We start from the raw sequence: 12562 nt of genomic DNA, 5'->3' as shown, positions 1-12562 counted from the left end.
TTATTTTTTTTTATAGAATAGGAAGGCGGACGAGCATATGGGCCACCTGATGCTAAGTGGTCACCAAACGCCCCTAGACATTGACATTGTAAGAAATGTTAACCATCGCTTACATCACCAATGCGCCACCAACCTTGGGAAATAAGATGTTATGTCCCTTGTGCCTGTAGTTACACTTTTACAAAATATAGAAGGGACAGTGGGACTGACGTGCCTGTGTAGGACAAAAGTCCCTAAATTAAATATAGATAAAAAATAACTTAAAACGGACGATTGGATTGAACACAGCGCCACTACACGGACGGAAATTATTTTTTCTTATGCCATACCTACGTACATCCAAAAGATAAGTTCCAGGTAATACATTATTCTAGACCATACACGTTCAGCTTTTAATCAACATACGGTTTGGTATCTAATTTATCATATAAAAGTTAGCGTTATGTATAATGATCTATTGTTCGTGTTTTATGACCAAATAACAATGCGCTGTGTTGACTTAATTTGAGAGGCTAATTCTGTATTGGCTAGTGTGAGAAAACGAAACGAGACTAGACTGGGCAAGGACGCCTGTCAGTCGGCTTGCACCGAAACGCTGGATTTATTTATCGCATATGAATCGGGAATTCGAAACGAAGTGGATGCCATTACATTTTTTTTATTTGTCGGTTCAATCCCCTGCTATGTTTTATCCTAATTATCCCACTGTTGGACAAATGCCTGGAGACGGTTCGAGTTTATCGCACACGACTCCAATACGAGTTGATGCATACGTGACGTATTATAGGTTTCCTCGTGATGTTTTCATTCACCGTCGGGATGTATTGATGATGATGAATCCACCCCGCAAACTTTGATTAATATTCACATGTTATAACCACTGAGCCCTTCAAAATTACCATACCATGCTCTATCAGTTAAGGAAGTTATAAGAAAAGCTGCTCAGGGTCCAGGGTTTGGACTCTACGATTGCTCTAAACGCTAGGCTGTTAAGAAAAAATTAACAATAAAGTTTACGCACCAAATGATATGCAAACTCGTTAAACACAAAAAAAATACATAACACACCCTAACTATCGAAACGATTCACTTGATAAATCGCGTTCACAGCCATTAATCCATATTCCGAACCATTACAGCGCCCCCACATAAATCCACAATAATAGAATAAACTTATTTATAACAATGTTAATATCGCCATAAAATTAAATATTAAAACATCCTGTGAACACTCGACATGCCAACTCCGGTAATGAGTTTGCTACCCATCCTTGTCTAAAAGTAAATTTCGCATGCGATAGAAAGAGACGAGTATACAAAAATTGTTGCAATAAAATCCGTTGCGCCGTAAGTAATGAGCGCGGTCACGCCCCGCAATCACTGTTCTGTAATATCATTGGTTGATTTTAATAGGGATGGCAGTTTTTTTTATCGAGTAATTTCCTTTCATTAGCGTGTCGTAGTGATGAGAATGCGGCTCGTTTGACGATAATTCTCTTGAGATTTGTCCCCTAGTGGATTAATTTTGCTACGCGTTAAATTCTAATGTAGTTAGGAATAATATGTTTTAACTTATTATTGCGATTTGTTGTAGCTTGCATTAATTTCAAAGTTTAATATTGTTAGTACAATATCAAAATTTTAAACTGATTCTCGAAAACTCTATTAAAGTTAAATAAACATTTATCATAGTTATGATATAAATAACTTTAAAAATCAAATCAAATTTATTTATTCAGGTAAGCTTCTCAATGAAGCGTTTTGAATTGTCAATATTTTAAATCCACCGCCGTTTCGGAAACCTCTAGCGTGAAAATCTAACTAAATATATAAGTTATATTATCATTATATTTTACATAATATATTGGATACAAACAAGTGTTTCATTTAACTAAAATGTTAATTTGAATGAGCATTGAATTTCATCATCATAATAAAAATAATATTGTATCGTTAAGAACCATTATTTTTTATTTATTTATTAGGTTTACTTACAATCACTTAGACTAACACATATACAGATTTATTTAACACAAGCTTATTAACTTAGTGTACTTAAAAGTAAACACAACATGCGAATCAACAGTGCAACAACACAAATCTAAGTCAACAATTTTCTTTATCCCGTGAATCACGTTTCACTCATGGTTATTGTTTAACTAATATAAGTTAAATAGTTTATTATTACATATTATGTATCGGTTCTCAATTTTCTTGAGATGAGATCGCTTGTATATACCTGACGTTTTTTTTAACTACAATATCCTACATAAATTACAAAAAATCCGAAATGGCCCAGTGGTAAGGACGCGTGAATCTTAACCGATGATCGTGGGTTCAAACCCGGGCAAGCACCACTGAATTTTCATGTGCTTAATTTGTGATTTTAATTCATCTCGTGCTTTACGGTGATGGAAAACATCGTGAGGAAACCTGCATGTGTCTAATTTCACTGAAATTCTGCCACATTGGAGCAGCGTGATAGAAAGCTCCAAACCTTCTCCTCAAAAAGAGGAGAGGAGGCCCTTAGCCCAGCAGTGGGACATTCACAGGCTGTTACGTTTACGTTACACAAATTACAAGATTTTTACCTTCCTGAGCAATCAACGATTTGCAGATAATGCTGACCCACGGTGGTTTTAAATCATTCTAATGATTAATCTTGATGTCATTACTATTACTATATATATATTTATTTTAGATCGATAGAGATGCAAATTGCATGATGGTAAGTTTCCTATTCGTAATATCAGAATATGAAGTATTCTAAATCAGTTTCTTGGTTACCAATGTGACTTAGTATCAGAAATATAAGATGATAAGACATATCATATAAAATACTAGCGGTCCGCCTTGACTTTGTTCGGTTTGAACAGTTATATATCTTAATACACAGTTACGTAGCTTAATACGTAGTGCAATTTTTGCAGGGATATATATATATATATTTTGAATAAAGTACAACCTATGTTACTCAATTATAATGTAGCTTTCTGTAGGTGAAACATTTTTTTTTGAATCGTATTAGAAGTATTTGAGTTTAATTTTACAAATAAACATAAGTACCAAAAATCAAATCTTACCTCTTTATAATATTACCATAGACAAATATAGTATAAATAACGATTGCTACTAAAAAAATGGATTTCATTCAACTATTAATTTATTTTCCCTCTCTATTAAATTTGCATAAACAACATCAAAATCACATCACTAGATGACATTAGAAAGCGAAACCAAAATGCTTAATTCAAATTCACCCTAACGTATCGAATCGGCCGTCATGTCACATCACTACTCCAACGCACTTAACGCGTCGCTAATTCTCGAATAAAATAAAATTGTAAACACCAAAACAATGATTGAGTCTTAATGTAACGTGTTAAGAATCAATTTAGAATGACCATTATTATATGAGTGTTCTAATAAATTTGTAAGGATTTTCTACAAACTTCATTTTGCTGTCGTTCAAAATAAATATAGATTTTATTGTAACGCAAATAAAGTTCAATTTTAATATATTAGAATCATGGTCATGATGGTTTTATTTAATTTTATACGGACATCAAAATCGCGTGCAGTTTTTGAAAATGGAATGTCCTTTGACATTTTTGACATTTAGTCTTCAGGGATATTAACAATGCGGAAAATAGAATGTAACTTAAATTATTTTAGAATTAAATTAATAAAAGAAAATTAAATAATACAACTTCATTTTGCACGTTTTATATGCTTTTCCAAGCAAAGACGTACAAAGAAGTGTTTTGTCAATATAAACAAATCTTAGATTGAATTATTTAATATATGTTTATTTATAATACAAATCAATAAGTATCACTTTTTTTCTTTTTTTTTTTTGTTATTGAATAGGTAGGTGGCCAGCATATGGGCCACCTAATGGTACCTAAGTGGTCACTAACGCCCATAGACATTAGCAATGTAAGAAATGTTAACCATCGCTTACATCACCAATGCGCCTTTGGGAACTAAGACGTTATGTCCCTTGTGCCTGTGATAACACTGGCTCACTCGGTAGAATATCTGATAACTGGCTGGTACCAGAGTGGCTGGTACACAAAGCCCTATCACCAGTAAAATTCAATTCAATCACTTAAGTATTTATTGTATATTTTATTTAATATAATGTTGATGTACATTAACAAATAACATATAACGACTTCCTCGATTTAACAAATTCTTCGCAATCCCCTTGAATTGTCCATAAGAGTCAATGTAATATTTTATACATTACGAACATTTTTGCGAACCTCTTCATAACGAATTTCCAACTATCAAGAAAAAGTATACATACCTCTTATTAACGAATTCTGACAACCCAAAACGTTTATTTAAAGTTCCCACCAATGTATGATCCTTAATCTAATAATTACGTGATGTTGAGGTGAATAAAACTATATTTTTTACCTCTTTATATATACGAATTTTAGACCAACCTAACCTCAAGATATCAAACCTCATTTCAACGAATTACTTTTTTTTTTTTTACTATTACTAGGCCAGCGTTTGACCGTTGACTTGCCTGATGTTAAGCATCGACACGGTCTAAGATGTAGCACGCTTGCCTATAAGAAACCTGTTTACTCTGGATTTGAAGACACCAACATTGTACCTATCGGGAAATACGGACTCAGATTAATTACTTGATATAAAGAATATTTAATTGTTACCTTCCGATTTGTTATATCGAGGTTGCACTGTATTGTATACAAGCCAGTCATTTTAGTATTGATAATATAATGTATTTATATATTGTTTTGTTATATATTTAAATTATTTATTTATTTTTATTACAACACCACGGACCTCATACTATGAGTAGTTCCTTACGTCGCTGGTTGCCTGGAAGAGATCGCTATGTAGATACAGGCCGCCAAAGTTGTATGCTGCTCATAATTAGGTTGTATCCATGTTTTGAATTTTTTTTTAATATTTGTTGCGTACAATAAAAGTATGAAGTAAAGTAAGTAAATAATTAGGTACTTATATACACTTAATTTGACTTCCAAAGTTCTGATAACAAATTGGCGACATGACATTGTTGAACAATCAATTTTGTTACGAATCCATAGTGAATAGGTACCATAGATTTCCTAAACCAATTAAATCACGTCAATTTTTTTGTCAACGTTAATTGGAATGAGTTATATAGCGGTCTCAAGATGATGGTGATTTCCTCCTCCTCAAGAGAGATTAGCCAACTGCGCAGGAGATATTATAGTGCACAAGTGTGTGCGCAAACACAGGTGCACTCTCTATTTCCTGACTCTCCTAATCCGATGGGACGGCAATCCGATACGACCGGAAATGTTCATGCGCAGGACCAACTGTTTTACGTGCTTTCCGAGGCACGGGAGCATATTCGACTGAAAAAACTTAACAACCTCTTAGTGGCCAGGCTTGGTATTTGAACTCAGGACTTCCGGGTCTCAACCTTATAACTAGACACCAGCAACAATGCAGTCAAGTGCGGTCTCAAGGACCGTAGTCTTTTATCATTTAACAGATTATCTACTGAGTTTCTTGCTGTATTTTCTGAGTAGAATTTACATTTAACGGGGCGGTAGCTTTATATTAACATTTTGATTCGATTGTTTTTGTCAGAAATATTACATAATAACATTTAGGTAAGGTAAGCACTACACATTTTATTTTATTAGCTTAAAATTGATCCTCGTGGAACATCTAATTTTAGCCTTTTTTTACAAAAATATAGGCGGACGAACATATGAGCCACCTGATGGTAAGTGGTCACTAACGCCCATAAACATTGGCATTGTAAGAAATGTTAACCATCGCTTACATCAATGCGTCACCAACCTTGGGAACTAAGATTTTATGTCCCTTGTGCCTGTAATTACATTGGCTCGCACACCCTTAAAACCGGAACACAACAATACTACTGCTGTTTTGCGGAAGAATATCTGATGAGCGGGTGGCTCCTACCCAGACGAGCTTGCACAAAGCCTTATCACCATTCCACGCTTTTATTTAAATACATTGTAATATATTATTGTTATTATATATAATTTATTGTATATAATTAAATATATGTTAAACTCACATTATAATTATTGCTAACAAAAGCGAAATATAGTTTGAAAAATTAAATGAACTTTAAAAAGCTTTTCACAATTATAAATAAACTTGCGTAGTTCATTAATTAGACTAATGAAGTATCTTTATAATTGGCCTACTAATTACTGCTCTTCTATCATCGCGCACAGATAATTAAAAGCAAGTGTTGACGTTTGTTTAATTTTCACAGATTATACATAAAAAATCATTATAATTTATTTTACAAAGACTGTTTAAACATGACAATTTTATTTGTCTACCTTTCGTAATGTGAATAAATTAATAATAGAAATAACATCAGCCATGGATCCAAAAAGGTCTGCCATAATTTTTGCAATTTTATAAAAACACTGTTTAAATGTTGTAAGCAAAGTAAATTTTAATCATAAATAATACAAATATTATAACCTTATCATCATAAAAAATATATGTGAAAACCGCTTTATACAAATTGTACACATAATCTGTGGCGAGATAATTTGGCGCGCTGTCACCGCCGGAAGGGGCGTGGCTTCCGGCCGCGTTCCGTTTTAGCCGCGAAATGAGATCCATTACTTCGTCCAGTTTGCTTGAACTACCCTAAAATATTATTAACTCAAATATATTCTACTTTTAATATATATACTGTCACTCTAAAATTATAAATGTAATGTAAAAAAAACTTTAAAGTCTGTCCTGTCATTATCTGTCCACATATGTATATAATGTATTACATGTATATAATGTATAGCTTACTCATAATATTATAAATGCGAAAGTAAGTATGTTTGTTTGTTGCACTTGCACGTATTAACAAATTTACGAACCTTCATGAAATTCTATATACGCGTTGTCTATGGTACATAAAAGGACATTGGATACCTAACACCTCATCCTCAAACGGGCGGGAACTAGTAACTTATTATGAACAAAGGCCGAGTAAGCAGTATACTTCACAACGGTTTTGGTGAAGCTTTTCATTTAATTTTATCTTTAAACCTTATTGAATAAAGTACATTTTGATTTAACAATAATAATCTGAGTGTCCGATTTTATTGGGACCAGTTGGTATCACGGACAGGACTGGTAGATGAGGTACAGTCGATGGTATTTCTGGACGTTGTAAGAGATGAGACGAAAATAACAAGCAGAAGTATCTCGGTCTTGCCACCACCGTAGTTATCGGGTAATGATTTAATCTTTAAAGATAACTGCTCTTATATATATATATATATATATATATATATATATATATATATATATATATAAGCCAAGATAGCCTAGTGGTTAGAACGCGTGAATCTTAACCGATGATCGTGGGTTCAAACCCGGGCAAGCACCACTGAATTTTCATGTGCTTAATTTGTGTTTATAGATCATCTCTTGCTTGACGGTGAAGGAAAACATCGTGAGGAAACCTGCATGTGTCTAATTTCATTGAAATTATGCCAAATGTGTATTCTACCAACCCGCATTGGAGCAGCGTTGTGGAATAAGCTCCAAACCTTCTCCTCAAAAAGGGAGAGGAGGCCTTAGCCCAGCAGTGGGGCATTAACAGGCTGTTACTGTTTACTGTAACTGATCTTTGGTAACCATCGGAGGCAATTCATTCGCAACCACGATTCAGAAAGCGATGCTTTTAGTGGCTAGGATAAATAACCGTTTGGGAACTAAGATGTGACGTCACTCACCGGAACGCAACAATTCTACATGTTCCGGTTTAGTGATAGAATAAGTGATGAGTGGGTTACCCAAAAAACCAACAAGGTCTCACAAAACCCATACCACCACGTGATCTTATTTTATTTCATACAAATTCTTAAAAGTTATTATTTAAATGGTGTCAATGCAATGAGTACCTTACTCACAATTGATGTGTAAATAATAAGTCTTACGCTGAGGTCATCTCGTTGACGTCATCCGAGGCTTGAGGTCTCAGTCAGCTTCTACCGATATAGCCCCCTTTAATTCGAAGAAATTACATTGGACATCTAAAAATTGAGTTACAAAAATTTTAAAACTTTCAACTGTCCCGGTGTAAAAGTCCCGCTTTTTTCTTAAATCGTCCCGAAATTTGTCTCTCTGGACCTGGCACAAGTCCACACTAACTTGGTTATCTTAATGGCTACATTAATAATGTTATTTATTGTGCGGAACGAAACGACGCGGTCGCGTGTGATCTCAGCTTAATGACATTTCGAGACAGACATTTTGTACAAGATAATGGCACGTTCACACTGAACTTATGTGTCTTTATGCTGGTGGTAGAGCTTTGTGCAAGCTCGTCTGGGTAGGTACCACCCGCTCATCAGATATTCTACCGCAAAACAGCAGTACTTGATATTGTTGTGTTCCGGTTTGAAGGGTGAGTGAGACAGCCATAAAGGCTCAAGGGACATAACATCTTAGTTCCCAAGGTTGGTGGCGCATTGGCGATGTAGGCGATGGTTAACGTTTCTTACAATGCCAATGTCTATGGGTGTTAGTGATCACTTACCATCAGGAGGCCCATATGCTCGTCCGCCTTCCTATTCTATAAATAAATAATTAAATAAATAAATGCATCAGTGGTGCAGAAGCCTGGAGTCATATCTATATACACAAAAATGTATGTCCTTTATGTGTTCCTAAAACATTCATCCCATAGTGATAAAACTTTAGTGAGGTGTACTGCGTATTGCGAAGATTTGTAACCAAAAATCCAAAAAAAATATAAGTTCGTCGATCAATATAAACATTTCATGTAAACCGTTGAAGCCGGGTCGGGTAGCTAGTATTTAATAAAGACGTCCACACAATTGTGTCGTCAAGAATTGTCACAACTCCAAAATCAAGATTATAAATAGCAACAGAAGGCAACACGACACCTAGGATACAATAAATTGATGTCCACGCTCTCTCAAGAATATAATGCAGGGATTTGTATTTAAGTATTTTATGAACTCGCCCTAACTTTTTGTTGTGCTGCCATTATGTGACTGGTGAATCGATTTGGCATTCCCAAAAATAATCAGCGCTAATTTTATATTACGACCGAATATATCATGCATAAGAGGTGTAATAATTATATAAATTCTTACTTAAAGGATATTGTATTCCTCAAGTCTTTGTATAAAAAATCTTTATAAACTCTTTAAATGACAGTTAAAAAAAATCTTATCAAGGCGCAAATCTCTCTATTCAGCCTAAGTTCAAATCCACCACTGATAGGCAGTAGTACGACTATAATATTGTTATTAAAAAAAGGATGGGTTTATTTTCTTATTTATATACACAAACACGAGTGACAGAATGTTACACAGAAAATGTTGACCTCAAATGACCTTGAAACTCAACAAATCGATAAAAAAAAACAAACAAATTTATCAAAACGGTTTTTCATTACACGTTACGCGCATAATATTGTCGTACGTCACTTTTTAAGCAAACATTTGCCCCACAGTTGGTGACTGTAATTACAAATCAATATTTATTCGATAATGGATGGAAATTATTGGCCACTTAATTTGGACGTTGGGTTGCGTGTATCACAAATTACTAGCTTCCATTGCTAGTTATTGTAACCACAAGTTTATGGTACAACCATTTTATACCAACTGCTTTACTACCTTAAATGTGTATATGATATAATGTAGCACTCCAGCCTTTAAGGACATTACTTCCATTCGTACGTGAATGGATAAACCCACAAAGAGTTTTTTTTAAATTATATTACAGGCATAGATAGGCACTTTGTATCCTTATGCTTAGTCAAAATCGAAAAAGCTTTATTCGTCATTTTACTATTTAATTTAAATGTGAAGTTCGAAATGTAGATTCTGCCTTGAAGAACCGACAAGAAACTCTGTAGTTTATACAATCTTTTCCGTCAAACATGTTTTATAGGTAAGTAAATATAATTGAAATATCAATTATGAATAGACAAAAGTTAACTCTAGACTTTTTTATCTTTAATCTGATGACAGGCCAATACGCCACTAACCTTGAGAACGAAGATGTTATGTCTCTTATCTCTCACTTTCCCTTTAAACCTTTACTTAACTTTTAATTTTAACTATTGCTGTTGGGCTGTAGAATATATGATAGTGGATGGTACTTACTATTTGAAGAAAAAAAATGAAACAAAAATACTTACGTCAAAAACATGCTAATATTTACAATAAAACGCCATATATTAAAAAAAAATCAATGACTTTTTTACGTATGTATAAATAATAAAGATTTTTTTTGTTTTAATTACATTTTCGAAATTTAAATTAATAGGTACGTACTCTATGGTGAGTCCACAGACGTATAATTTGTTAATGCGCGTCGTTGTGTGCTTAAGCATTACATTTGGGGCGATACTCACCCCCGAATTAGTATACCCTCGCGTACAACAAACTTTTACTTAATTCTGATTTAAACTGAGTCACCATGTAACTATGTTAACTATATTAGTTGAGGCTGCAGTCATTGAAGTCAAAGGTATGTATATGATATTAATTTAATAAAAAAGTTTGCGTTCTTTATGTTATGAAATTCTCACTTAAAATACAAAGTTAAGAAGTTGGCAATAAATTCTTGACAAAAAAAATGCCTTTCCATTGTAATTACTGATTCCTGTTACTTGAGCCAAGAAATAAGCAAAAATATTGTATGAAATTGAGAACATTGTTGATATGCATTTTATATATTAATATTTAATAAAAGGAAAAAAAAATATTAAGACAAACGTTTAATTATTTCGAAGCAGTTAATTTTAAAACTTCAAATATAGATAAAACAAAATCATCAATTAATTATAAACGTTCCAATGAACACATACTCTGTAACAAAAGAATCCAAATTAAAATACCACTACACATAACATTGGCTGTTTAAATTGAGACAAATAACAATTAACGAAGTCACTAATGCTTGACGTTTTGTTACGATGACTCGAGCTGTCAGCTTGACAGATTGGAATGGGCGGGCTTTATGACGTTGTTTTGCGCGGGAACGCGTTAATGCGTTTGTTTTTTTTAAATGTAACTGAGCGATGAACACAAAGGATATTGAATGTTAATTTATTAAGAGTGGTCGTTTTTATTTTATATGTTTTCAAATATATTTACTCAAGTAAAGTGTAAGTATAGTAGTTATTTCTTGCATTTAATGAACAATATTAACTGAACTTGGACGAGTAATGCTGTCCAGTTAAAGCTTCTATATTGTAGTCTTCCTCACTTCAATTTGTCAAGTCGTTTGAAGTTACCGGACCTTACTTAGTGTTGGGGTTTTGTTCAAGTCTGTCTCCGTAAGTAATTCACTCACCCATTACAACATATTCTACCGCCAAACAGCAATACTGAGTATTATGTCTGATTCGAAGAGTAAGTAAGCCAGTGTAACTACAAACACAATGGACGTTTTAGTTTCCAAGCATGATGGGGCATTGGCGATATGAATATTTCTTACAGTACCAATGTCTATGGGCAGTGGTGACCACTTATCATCCGGGGGTCCATTTGTCAGTATACTTACCTATTTAAGTACACATTATTAACCAACAATATTAAGTAAATAACATTACTTAATAGTTAACCGGATGTTATGAAATAACCACTTAAGTGTGCATTAGTCGTTTATTGTGAGATGAATTATGATTTATCGATCGCTCTCCCCTCTTAACAGATGACTGCGTTCGAGATAAAAGTTATGCGTTGGCTATTTCTTGAACGTTACGACAATAAACAAACTTTTTTTACAGGGGACAAACGAGCAGGAGGCTCACATGAAAAGTTACCACCAATCCTATGGACACGTACTAAACCATGGGGCTAACGGGTACGCTGGGTACGGTACGTTAAACTAATTATTATCATAGGCGAGCTAAGCTCGATCACCAACGCACTATATAATAATAAAAGTATATATAATTAGGTATGTATAATGAGCAGTTACATAAATTGTACTCTTTACATAAACTGTACTACGAAACATCGTATGTAAAGTTCGTGTAATATATCTTATGTTAATAACATAAAAACTGATTATTTTCTTATAAGGATATTCCTTATAAAGATAAGGAATGTGTATAGAAGTATACTTCTTTAGCATAATATTATTTTTAACTTTTCCTATCTTATAATTAATGCATACATATACATATTGTAACTCTTAAATAAATATATAAAACATTTATAACATTTGTATGTTCACACTTTTGAATTGAGAATTAATTTGCACATACGACCGTTTGTACTTACAGTAGCGATGTGTGACAGTGGTCGGCCATATTTAGCTGCGAAGGCGCGAAACCGTCTTAACATTTCGCGCCTCATTACAATTTCACGACGCAATATTCGATTCAATTTTCAAAGGAACACTAAAATGTTGCAAGAGCAATAAAATACGGCAAGTCGAGCGTAGTGTTGTCAGCCTTTGGTAACAAATTGGTTAATTGCTTTGTTATTTATACTGAGAGGATGTGAAAGTTATTAGTGATTTGTTGTCTGTTTGACAC

Source organism: Nymphalis io, chromosome 28 (genome assembly GCF_905147045.1).
Source record: "Nymphalis io chromosome 28, ilAglIoxx1.1, whole genome shotgun sequence".
In the NCBI taxonomy this organism is placed as follows: domain Eukaryota; kingdom Metazoa; phylum Arthropoda; class Insecta; order Lepidoptera; family Nymphalidae; genus Nymphalis; species Nymphalis io.
This window is presented reverse-complemented; position numbering follows the sequence as displayed.